The sequence below is a fragment of the Callithrix jacchus genome, chromosome 4, assembly GCF_049354715.1.
Source record: "Callithrix jacchus isolate 240 chromosome 4, calJac240_pri, whole genome shotgun sequence".
Lineage (NCBI taxonomy): Eukaryota > Metazoa > Chordata > Mammalia > Primates > Cebidae > Callithrix > Callithrix jacchus.
In genome coordinates, this window is record NC_133505.1 from 8,907,653 (window position 1) to 8,920,729 (window position 13,077).

Genomic DNA, 13,077 nt, shown 5'->3' on the forward strand with positions numbered 1-13,077 from the left:
ACTTCCAATCCCTGCTCTCCTATGCACTTCCTAGCGCAGGAGCAGTCTGTGTGTGCCGCCCTCCACACCTAGAAATGGAAGCCGGCTTGACACAGGCGCTACACGGCAATAGAAGGCTGGACCCCATCCTGGTGACCCAGGTGTGCGAGTACAATATGCTGGGATGCTAAAGACAAATGCAAAGCAGGGCGTGTAAAGGGCATAGAACGTTGGTTTTCTCTACACCTGTGGCTCTCTTAACTCTGCCGTGCATTGGAATCACCTGCAAGGCTTGAGAAACCACTACAGTCCCACAATCACTGATCTCCATCAGCTGCAGGGTCTAATGATCTGCATCTCTTCCAGGTTCCCAGGTGTCGCTGATGCTGCCGGTCTTGGGACCACATTTTGAGAACCACTGCTCTAGAGTAAACCTCTGGCGTCGTAAAACATTTGGAATGCCAAAAAGAAATCTGTTTTTGTTAGTATCTCTCTCTATACTTGTATTCCGATTATAATCGGAATATCGAACACTAGTTGGGTATTTGATATGAAGGACTTAACTCGGGTTTGAGGTGTTTTCTGTTTTGGCTTCGGGGCAGCTCTTCATAATTTTGTTGTTGTTGGTTTTGTTTCGTTTTTTGAGACAGGGTCTTGCTCTGTCATCCAGGCCAGAGTGCAGTGGCATAATCACAACTCACTGCAGCCTTAAACTCCTGAGTGCAAGTGATCCTGCCTCAGCTTACCAAGTGGCTGGAACTACAGGCATGTGCCACCATGACTGGCTAAAAAAACATGTAAATTTATTATTATTATTTTATTTTTTTAGAGTTGGGAGTCTCGCTGTGTTGCCCAGGCTGGTCTCAAACCCCTGGGGTCAAGCCATCTTCCCACCTTGGTCTCCTAAACTGCTGGCATTTCAGTGAACTACCCTACCCGGCCTTAACTACTGTTTTAAGTGCAAAAATGGTGTTGTGTTTATATTTAAAACAAAAGTAAGGAGTTCTGGTCATTGTGGCGGCTCACACTTGTAATCCCAGCAGTTCGGGAAGCTGAGGCAGGCGGGTCATCTGAGTTCAGGAGTTCAAGACCAGCCTGGCCAACATGGCGAAACCCTGACTCTACTAAAAATACAAAAATTAGCTGGGCATGGTGGCGTGCACCTGCAATCCCAGCTACTTCAGAGGCTGATTGAGGCAGGAGAATCACTTGAACCTGAAAGGTGGGGGTTGCATTGAGCTGAGAACACATTACTGCACTCCAGCCTGGGCAACACAGTGAGACTCTGTCTTTAAAAAATAAATAAATAAAATAATTCTCTTTAAGATATATATTAGGAAAGACACATATTGGGGAAAAAAAAGTGTAAAATATGCCGAGCGTGGTGGCTCATGCCTGTAATCCCAGCTCTTTGGGAGGCCAAGATGAGTGGATCATCTGTGGTCAGGAGTTTGAGACCGGCCTGGCCAATGCAGTAAAACCCCATCTCTACTGAAAATAAAAAATTAGCCAGGTGTGGTGGCAGGTGCCCATAATCCCAGCTATTCAGGAGGCTGAGGCAGGAGAATCACTTGAACCTGGGAGGCAGAGGTTACAGTGAGCCGAGATCGCACCATGGTACTCCAGACTGAGCAACAGGAGCAAAACTGTCTCAAAAAAAAAAAAAAAAAAAAAAAGTTTAAAACACTGGAGACAGTTTGACATTGGCCAAGTGCCCCAGCCTCCCTCTACAGAGGGAAGCCTTATCCTGAAGTTAGAGCTTACCACTCCATGCATGTTTTATATCATTACAGTGTTACAATGTGTATGAATACCTAAAAATGATTCCAAAAAAAGAAAAAGAGCATAGATAGGAAATGAATCAATCAATGAATGAAAAAAAAGGAGAAGAAGGCAGTGGGGGTCATCAGGAAGTCTGCAGCAGCCAGGGAAGGGCAGGCAGCAAGCTGTAGCCACGAAGGGAGTCAGGGTGGTCCTTTACCTGGAAATCTTCCTCATCCATGAAGTCTCTTACCTGAATATACTGGGTGTTAACACATCTGGAGTCACCTGAGGGTGCTAGGAGAGAAAGGGAAACTGAGTCAAAAGTTGTGAAAGTAAACTGACGGCGGACACAGTAGGGGAAGGTTCACTACACATTTCTATGTACTCTGAAGCTTCCTAGAAGAAGACCTGGAAAGGCGAGTGTTTTCTACCCTTAAGACTGTCACTGCTCTTGACTGTTCTAGAGCCACGACAGGGACTCAGCGCAGAATGCCACATCCTCCTCACACCTGGAGTAGAGCCGGACGCATTCAGTGAGGCACGATGTCCGGACCAGCTCTGCTACTCCTAAGGCATTGCGAGAGTCATTAAGCCTTTCTGGGCTTAGATTTCATTATCTGGAGATTTTATGGGATTCTCTGGAGTGACTCCCAAAATTAATGGAACATCACTACCCTTGGAAAACTACTAAGTACTCAGATGTAATGAGAAGAAAAGGAGCTAACGTAGATAAGCTAGATGCTAGATATTTATTTTGTATAGTTTACTTCATTTAACCTCGGAAACAATTTTGTAAAGCTAGTATCAACAGCATTAGAAGACCACACTGGGGCTGAGCGTGTGCAGTAACTTGCCCAAAGGTCACAGAGCTAGCAGCAGCAGAGCCACAGATCAAAATCTGGACCTGGGGCTGGGTTCACAGGCTCATGCCTGTAATCCCAGCACTTTGGGAGGCTGAGGTAGGCGGATCACCTGAGCTCGGGAGGTCGAGACCAGCCTGACCAACATGGAAAACACCCATCTCTACTAAAAATACAAAATTAGCTGGGTTTGATGGCGCATGCCTGTAATCCCATCTACTCGGGAGACTGAGGCAGGAGAATCACTTGAACCAAGGAGGCGGTGGTTGCGGTGAGCCAAGATCGCACCACTCCACTGCAGCCTGGGCAGCAAAAGCAAAACTCTGTCTTAAAAAAAAAAAAATCTAGGCCGGGTGCGGTGGCTCACGCCTGTTATCCCAGCACTTTGGGAGGCTGAGGCGGGTGGATCACGAGGTCAAGAGATTGAGACCATCCTGGTCAACATGGTGAAACCCTGTCTCTTAAAAATACAAAAATTAGCTGGGCATGCTGGCGCGCGCCTGTAGTCCCAGCTACTCGGGAGACTGAGGCAGGAGAATTGCTTGAACCCAGAAGATGGAGGTTGCGGTGAGCCGAGATCACGCCATTGCACTCCAGCCTGGGTAACAAGAGCGAAACTCCGTCTCAAAAAAAAAAAAAAAAAATCTAGACCTGGTTGACTCCAAGAGGTTTTTCCCACTATACTATGGGCCCTCTACTGAATGGCATCCTTTGCTGGTAGAGTCACACCAAAGCCATAGGAAATTTTAACTCTAGGACTTAAAAAGAAGTGCAAGATTCTATCACATGTCAGGTTTGTTTTCCATGCCCAGGCTTATCATTTAAAGAAATCTGGCATTTTGTGGAAATGTATTTGATGATAAAATAATTGCCCAGCAGAATACCTAACACAATTAGCTTATAATATTTCTTTTTACTTAAAAATTTATCTTTCTCTGATACTCCTCTTAAACACACACACACACACACACACACACACACACACACACATTTTATAGCAGGGGTTGATGTCTTTTTCTTGAGACAGGGTCTCACCCTGTCACCCAGGCTGGAGGGCAGTGGCGTGATCATGGATCACTGCAGCCTGGACCTCAATAGGTTATGTCTTTTTTTTTTGAGACGGAGTTTCGCTCTTGTTACCCAGGCTGGAGTGCAATGGCGCGATCTCAGCTAACCACAACCTCCGCCTCCTGGGTTCAGGCAATTCTCCTGCCTCAGCCTCCTGAGTAGCTGGGATTACAGGCACGTGCCACCATGCCCAGCTGATTTTTTGTATTTTTAGTAGGGACGGGGTTTCACCATGTTGACCAGGATGGTCTCGATCTCTTGACCTCGTGATCCACCCGCCTCGGCCTCCCAAAGTGCTGGGATTACAGGCTTGAGCCACTGCGCCCAGCCAGGTTACGTCTTTACACAAGAAGGAAGCTTCCAAGATTTGCTCTCCTTGAACATTTTTAGAGGCTACACTCCAAAGCACCTGATTCCAAGAGCAAGTATCTTGGCAAGTCATGAAAGATTTGACTATTTCCCATAGAGTGGCTTTTAAAAAGGAGAAATAATTGTCTAGAGGTTAGAAAAAAAAAATCCACATTCTATTAGGCCGAGGCAACGAAGCAGCTTCAGTAGGTGAAGACATTGACCTGGCTTTCCGGGGCTCAAGGTCATTTTTCTCCCCATACAGGGATTAATTGGCGAAACATTCGTCCAGTGGATCAGGCAGCAAGACAACCTATTAGATACATCAGTGGCCTGATCTGGGACACAGCTGCTCAGCTCCCTACAGACCTAAAATAATTCAGCATTATCGACCGCCCCTCCCCCATTAGGTATAATTAATGTTATGAAATGGAGAAAATAAGCATGGGTAAATAAAATGGCTGACACACACCACGCACAGCAGAAAATGCCAGCAGCGCACAGCACACCAGTTCCCACTGCCCTCGAGGCGCTAATGAGGGAGTTCTGCACGGATTGCATTAAAAAGCCTCCTACACTTACCCAGCCCTAACCCCAGTCCAGACTTCTCCCACTCAGCAGCAGGAGGGCCTTGCTAATTGGAATCTGTAGAACACGTGGCCTGAAATTTGTTGTGGCAGCACACACCTCCACGGCACCCTGACAGACACACAGACACACGCACACAAACACACACATCCACACACTACCCTCAGATTTCTAAACGTGACAATAAATAGAACCTTTAAAATTAAAGTGCACGTTTGCGTGATCGTGCCAAACACAAAGGCAGGTGGAGGTGGTTTTGTAAGCGTACATCTCCCCGGAAGGCTGCTGGGAACCGCCAGAGCTGGTAACAACCAAGACCCATGGTGAAGAGAGACCCTCTCACCGCATCAGCTGGTAGTTGTAAGGGAAGATGGTTGCTCTGAATTTCCCTTTATACACAGCAACGTCCAAAAAAAATCCCTATTTTCTTAGAACATCTTTATGTAGAAAAGCCTGCATGCCTTTGAAGCCTCAACACAAAACAAACTAGCGTCTTTACAAGTCCCGTCCGGCCACCCAGGGAGAATCAAATAGTATTTTTTTCTCCAGTAGGCCACCCCAGGATACCACAGATAAAAATGAGAAGGAGGAATTCATCACATAACTGGGTGTATTTTGCTAGTGTAGTCATTATACTGTTTTAATCTAAATATTATGGTATATTTTTAACTGGCAAAACCCAAGAAGATCTAATGATTCATTTCTTGGACAGGAAAAGTTCTGAAATAGCAGAAAACAGGTTAAAATCTAGGAAACAGCAGAGAAGGGGAAGATGAAGGAGTTGCTTTTTTTTTTTTTTTTTTTTTTTTTCAGAATCCCAAGAATTGAGCAGAGGTTTTTTTAAAAAGTGCTGATGTTCAGAATGGTAGGATGGGGAGCCAGAGCCCTGAATTCCTTAGCACAGAAGCCCAGAGATGAAAATGCTCAAGGGCTTAGGCTGCAGGAGACATCTGGGGAGAGGAGTTTCCTCAGCACCACATGGAAGAGCTTAGGAGCATGGAAGAATCAAAAGAAGGTCTCAGAGTCATAAACATCCTGAAACGTACTTCGCTGATCACGTCTCCACTCTGCACAAAATCTCTTTTGGGCCAAATAAAGACCAGACCCTATAATCCCAAACTGTCATCCCAGGCTCCGTTTCCACTGCTACCATGAAGGGACACTGTGCTCCAGTGCCACCCAAGTCCATGCTATTTCTCAGTACTCAGGACACTTCCACCCATTATGCCAGGGCACTGATGGTCTTCTTTGCCTGAAATATCCTGGGCCAAGTGCAGTGGCTCACACCTGTAATCCCAGCACTTTGGGAGGCTGAGGCAGGGGGATCACTTGAGCTCAGGGGTTCAAGACCAGCCTGGGCAACATGGTGAAACTCCTTATCTACAAAATTACAAAATTAGCTGGACATGGTGGTGCATGCCTGTGATCCCAGGTACTCTGGAGGCTGAGGTGGGAGGATCGCTTGGGTATGGAAGGTGGAGGTTGCAGTGAGCTGATACCGCAGCAGTGCACTCCAGCCTCGGTGACAGAACAAGACCCTGACTCGAAAAGAAAGGGGAGAAGGGAAGAAGGGGATGGGAAGGTAGGGGAGGAGAGAGATATCCTGCTATCCTCTTCTTTCTACGGACTCAATTTTTTTTTTTTTTTTTTTTTGGAGACAGAGTTTCACTCTTGTTGCCCAGGCTGGAGTGCAAAGGTGCGAACTTGGCTCTCTGCAACCTCCGCCTCCCGGGTTCAAGCGATTCTCCTGCCTCAGCCTCCCAAGTAGCTAGGATTACAGGCATGTGACACCACGTCTGGCTAATTTCGTAGTTTTAGTACAGACGTGGTTTCTCCATGCTGGTCAGGTTGGTCTTGAACTCCTGATCTCAGGTGATCCGCCCGCCTCAACCTCCCAAAGTGCTGGGATTACAGGAGTGAGCCAAAGCGCCTGGCCACTGACTCAATTCTTTAAGACAACGAGATGAAAAGGGGTTGACAGACCTCCTCTTGATCACAACTCTGCTGCAGTGCAGCCGGGTGACTTGGGGCCAGTTACTTAATCTCCTTTCCCGCCTCAGTTTCTTCAACTGCTAAAGAGGGATAGTAAAGTGAAGAAAATCCACTACTTTGAACATTGAATGAAATGAGGATGCTAATCCACTAAAGATTTAATAAATGCCAGTTTGCTCTCTTCAAACACGAGCGCCACCTTCCCTCTTAAGCCTTCCTTAACACCTGCAGCCAAAACTCATCTTCCCTTTCTTGAAATTCCCATCACACAACAACCGCAGCTCTGTTTGGTTCTTGATCATTCTCTACTCACATTTTTGCCATGTTTCTATATGACAGCACACCCACCAGACTGTGTGCTTTCGGAAGGCAGACCCATGTTTAATTCATGTTTGCATTCTTTCCAATTGTCTTGCTCAAACTGTAATCAAACAGTAAGAATCATAGGATTCTAGAATTAACAGGACCCTTTAAATAACCTAGACAAAACTCACCATTCTGTAGATAAACAAAACTGAGGCCAGGCATGGTGGCTCACGCCTGTAATCCCAGCACTTTGGGAGTCTGAGGTGGGTGGATCATCTGTGGTCAGGAGTTCGAGACCAGCCTGACCAACATGATGAAACCCTGTCTCTACTAAAAATACATAATTAGCCAGGTGTGGTGGTGGGCACCTGTCATCCCAGCTACTCGGGAAACTGAGGCAGGAGAATCACTTAAACCCAGGAGGCGGAAGTTGCAGTGAGCCAAGACTGCACCATTGCACTCTAGCCTGAGCAACAAGAACGAAACTCCATCTCAAAAACAAAACAAAGAAAAAAAAGAAAACTGAGTCCAAGTGAGATGATGAAAATAATAACACTACTAGTAAGTAACAGAAATGAGTGGATGGATTGACAGGTGGAGAGGTAGATGGGTAGATAGGTGGGTGGGTGGGTGGGTGGATGGATGGATGGATGGATGGATGGATGGATGGATGGATGGATGGAGAGGTGAGTGGGTAGGTGAATGGATGGATGGATGGATGAATGGATGGAGAGGTGGGTAGGCAGGTGGATGGATGAATGGATGGATGGAGAGGTGGGTGGGTGGGTGGATGGATGGATGGAGAGGTGGGTGGGTGGGTGGATGGATGGATGGAGAGGTGGGTGGGGGGTGGGTGGATGGATGGATGGAGAGGTAAGTGGGTGGGTGGGTGGATGGATGGATGGATGAATGGATGGAGAGGTAGGTGGGTGGGTGGATGGATGGATGGATGAATGGATAGAGAGGTGGATGGATGGATGGATGGATGGATGGATGGATGGATGGATGGAGAGGTGGGTGGGTGGGTGGATGGATGGATGGATAGAGAGGTGGGTGGGTGGGGGGTGGGTGGGTGGATGGATGGATGGAGAAGTAAGTGGGTGGGTGGGTGGATGGATGGATGGATGGATGGATGAATGGATAGAGAGGTGGATGGATGGATGGAGAGGTGGATGGATAGATGGATGGAGAGGTAGATGAATGGATAGAAAGGTAGATGGATGGATGGATGAATGGAGAGGTAGATGGATGGATAGGTGGATGGATATTTGGATGCACAGATGCATGGTTGGACAAATGAACAACAGCAACAAGAAATAGGAACAGACCCACCAGCAGTCAGTTACAGCATCCAAAACTTACCAGCAATTCCAACCCTAGGGGATAGACTACTGACTCCCCACATAATGGCCACCTTACTGTGCATGCTTTCTTGAGCTACTAAAAATCTTTCAATGCCATTTTTTTAAAATTCCTTATAAAATTCAGATCCAGTAAATCCACCAAAAGGATTTCAACCTCCTCAGTGGCAGGATCTCTTCATTCATCTAAAATGTAACTGTATTCAAAACTTTTCAGAGAAACAGCAGCTCACCTTCAGCCTAGGTAGCTTATTCGTGCCACAGGTGTTACTGAATGGCGGTACCATGTGCCAGTCACACATTTGTCTCCCGTCCTCACCCCCAGGAAGCCCACAGACGGACCATTCCTGCGAAGAGCTCCCGGCTCAATGTCATCTCTTGCTCTTCTCCTTCAGTCTGCCACCTCCATCTGTCCCTACATTTACTCAGGGAAGTGCAGAACCAGCATGATAAATCGCATCACAGAGATAATGAGAGAAATTATGGAAAGGCAGACTGCAAAGCACTTGGCACACACTTACATTTGGAAGTTTTGGATATAGGAGCACATTTCCCTTTACTCTCTAAGGTTCAGGAAATGTTGCAAACCTCTCAGATGGAGGGAGGCTCCAAGCTAGGACCTGGAGCACAGAAACAGTTTCCCAGAATGTCTCCCTACAAAGCCACATGACTGACAGGGAACAGCCCTGGGTCACATTCCATAGCTGTGCTGCATCATGTTCAAAAATGCCCCCCTTCTCTATACCTCTTAGAATTTTTAAAGTGACTAAAACAGCCGAGCATGGTGGCTCACACCTGTAATCCCAGCACTTTGGAAGGCAGAGGTGGGTGGATCACCTGAGGTCAGGAGTTTGAGACCAGCCAGGCCAACATGGCGAAACCCGGTCTCTACTAAAAATACAAAAATTAGCCAGGCATGGTGTTGGGTACCTGTAATCCCAGCAACTCGGGAGGCTGAGGCAGGAGTATCGCCTGAATCTGGGAGGCAGAGGTTGCAGTGAGCTGAGACCACACCATTGCACTCCAGCCTGGGCAACAAGAGAGAAACTCCATTTCAAAAATAAATAAATACATAAAAAAATAAGTAAAGTGACTGAAAACGTGATCTGGGTAATATACCAAACAGCCAATGGAGGCTGTAGGATTGCTGGGACTGGACATGACTGGAGGTGGGCTACAGAAAGCAAGTTCCCCCCAGCTGAAGACAACACAAAACAAATCCCACAGCAGTGTGCTAATTACCATCCTCTCCTCAGTAAGAATCCACAGCCTTTTCACCTGTATCAGGATCCTCCGTGAGCTTAGAGGGAATGCAAGGAGGCCTTCTGCTGTTGCACAGGATCCGTCTGGATGACTGTGATCTATCTCAATGGCTGTGGTGATGGTTCAAGGTTCCCCTCTTCAGAAGTCATCCCGGGCCGCCCCATGTACAACGGCCTTGCAGCAACTTCTCCATGCTATGCTTGCTTTATTGCATTTAGTGTTACCTGACGTTAAATAATCTCTTTTGTTATTATTATCGTTATTGCCAGTCTCTCTTGCCAAAATGCATGCTTCTTTAGGGCCCTGCCTCGATTTTCTTGACCTCTATATTTCCCAGGACTGGTCAGGCTGGTCTCAAACTCCTGACCTTAGGTGATCTGCCCACCTCAGCCTCTCAAAGTGATGGGATTATAGGCATGAGCTACCGTACCTGGCTGACCCTGCCTCTTTTAAAAAAAGAAAGCGGGGAGGAGGAGGGGGAGGAGGAGGAGGAGGAGGAGGGGGAGGGGGAGGGGGAGGGGGAGGGGGAAGAGGAAAGAAGAAAGAATAAGGAGGAGAGGAGGAAGAAGAAAACTCCTAAAAAAAGTATTATCATTTCTTCCTATTATAAATCATCTTTTCTGCAAAAACTAAAATTAGGTTAACTATGAATTTAGCAACATACAGGTTTTTCAATCCTAAATTACCATAACTTTTCACAGGCACATTTGTACAGAGTGGAATTCCAGTTTGCTTGCAAAACACTATTTGAAAGAAGTATTTCATTTTCTTTGCAACTTCAAAATTCCCTCAACAATATAACCACTGCATACTGGATTCCATTCTCTGTCTTTTCCCTCAAACTGAGAAATTTTCTCAACAAAGAGGTCTTAAATAAGTACATTTTAAGCAAGAATAATACACTACAATACTTAAGGTTCCATTCATCCTACAGACGAGATGTTCTATTTATTTGCTATCCCACTCTGTGTGTAAGAAAATTCAACAGGTATATTTGAAAATGTATAACCTTTCTCCCTCTGGATATAGCAAGCCTCACCTTTACTCACAGACAAAAATGCTTTCTGGTCAGGCACGGTGGCTCACACTTGTAATCCCAGCACTTTGGGAGGCCGAGGCGGGCGGATCACCTGAGGTCAGGAGTTCGAGACCAGCCTGACCAACATGGAGAAACCCTGTCTCAACTAAAAATACAAAATTAGCTGGGCGTGGTGGTGCATGCTTGCAATCCCAGCTACTTGGGAAGCTGAGGCAGGAGAATTGCTTGAACCCGGGAGGCGGAGGTGTGGTGAGCTGAGATTGCACCACTGCACTCCAGCCTGGGCAACAAGAACAAAACTCCACCTTAAAAAGAAAGAAAGAAAGAAAATGCTTTCTTTTTTTTGAGATGGAGGCTTGCTATGGTGCCCAGGCTGAACTAAAACTCCTGGGCTCAAGTGATCCTTCTGCCTCTGCCTCCCAAGCAGCTGGGATTACAGGCCTGTACTTCCACCTTCCCCGAACGGTCTCCAGCTACGGGAAGGAAGTGGGATCTTTACAGCCTAGAAAAGAAGCAAGTTCTAAACAAGTAGTTGAGGAAGGAAGAAAGAAAAAGTGGGAGGAAAGGAAGTAGGGAATGAGGGAGGAAGGAAAAGGGAAGGGACTGAAATAAAAGCATAGTCAGAGTAGCCGACAATAGAGTTGAGACAGGATTCCGCCACCATCGCATCATAGAGTGCAAATGACCCTCTGCACTGTAATCCGTGGATGTCTCAGACACCTTCAAATCATAAACCGCTTTCCTAGCAGAGGGCCATGACACTACAGGTATATAATTTGAGCCATTTTTCCTTTTTCTTAAAGAATAGCAGTGGCCAGGCACGGTGGCCCACACCTGTAACCCTAGCATTTTGGAAGGTCGAGGAGGGTGGGATCACCCGAGGTCAGGAGTTCCAGATCAGCCTGGCCAACATGGTGAAATCCTGTCTCTAATAAAGTACAAAAAATTAGCTGGGTGTGGTGGCATGGCCTGTAATCCCAACTACTAGGGAGGCTGAGTAGGAGAATTGCTTGAGCCTGGGAGGCAGAGGTTGCAGTGAGCCAAGATGTCACCACTGCAGCTTGGGTGACAGAGCAAAACTCCATCTCAAAAAAAAAAAAAAAAAAAAAAGGATAGCAGTAGCATCTGCCAAAATATGTCCTTGACCGCCTCCCGCCCCCATCTATCTTCTCCCTCCCCATGTATGAGCTCTCCTCCTGTCTGTCATGGAAAACAAACCCCTGTGTCTTATGTGCTATTCCCAGTTTCAATCCTTCATTCATCTGCAGCAACAAAGACATTTATAAGGGCTCGTCCACATGTGGCCCCATGCTAGACATTGTACCGACTGAGGTTAACAGACTCAGGTTCGCCTTTGAGGAGCTTCCCAAAGAGATTATTGTTTGGTTTTATACATTTGACCACCAGAAAAACCCAGGGTCCATACCGTATTCACAGCAGGTCTGTGGCTTTGGGTACAAAGAGCAGAGTATTTTATAAGCCCCTATAAATCAAAGTGAGCCTTTGCACACCCCAGCACCGTCCGTCGATGCAAGCAATGCATGGATTTCTAAACCATGAAACCCATGCTTTTGGAGGAATGTCCTCTTTTCTTCATTTTCCAGTGCATCGGAGTTGTTTTTGCAACCCTGAAATAGCACGGTCTTATTTAGGACACAGACAACCAGAGCTCAATAAATATCTGAACCATGTCTTACTGACACACATGAAGCAATTCTGTCCCAGGGTAATTATGCCATACACATCACTTCATCCAGGCAAATGTCCAGGTGCAAGAAATATGAAATGAAAAGGTAAAAACGCAGCACTGTGATTTCTTGCTTTCTAGGGTGGGGGAAGGGTGCCTTCTTTGCAGTAAATGAATATGTAAAAAGTTAATTTGTCTTCAAAACATGTCTATATTCTCGCCTTAAAATACAGTAAGCTCTGAATTATTGTAGACCGGAAAATAAAAATATCTGGGATTTTCTTGTAGGGAAGTTCAAATGGTAGAAGAACATTTGATATTTTCAGTTTTCCTGAAGATCAGAAGGACTTTCAGAATAATGCATTTTTCCTTCAACAAAGGGCATCTGCAAGGCTTAATCTGCTGAAAAGAATCATTCTGACAGTCTTAATGTATTCTTTTGAGGAAAGCCCTGTTCAGAGAATTCCACAGGAAAAAAAAAAAAATCAGTACCCCAGGAAAGCACCAATCTAAACCATTCCAGCTCCCTGTAAGGAGATGAGCCAAAAGTATTTTCAACATTTCCTAGATATTAGATTGAGAAGAAAATAGGAATGATCATCCTGAATATTACATACATACTTTTCACATTTCCTCGATGGACTATTATTAAAACAAATATTTGAAAGAGTTGCTAGTCTTTCAAAGAACATCTCCCAGAAAAGCCACTTTCAGAATTCTGCTGGAAGACAAAAATATCCCTAAGGCAACAAATATTAAATTGCACCAGTGTTGAGAACAATAACCCAATAACAAGAATAATTATAGTATAATATTACTATA

The 13,077-nt window shown here is 45.8% G+C and overlaps 1 long non-coding RNA gene across 12 annotated transcripts in view; it reads right to left on the bottom strand.

Annotated features, from left to right (window-relative positions):
- LOC103792230 (uncharacterized) overlaps positions 1 to 13,077 on the bottom strand; it is a 585,886-nt gene that overhangs the window by 459,912 nt on the left and 112,897 nt on the right. For all 12 annotated transcript variants that reach the window (XR_013533659.1, XR_013533642.1, XR_013533640.1 and 9 more), the window contains exon 3: positions 1,994 to 2,037. This is a non-coding gene — a long non-coding RNA (uncharacterized LOC103792230). The remainder of the gene's footprint in view (positions 1 to 1,993; positions 2,038 to 13,077) is intronic.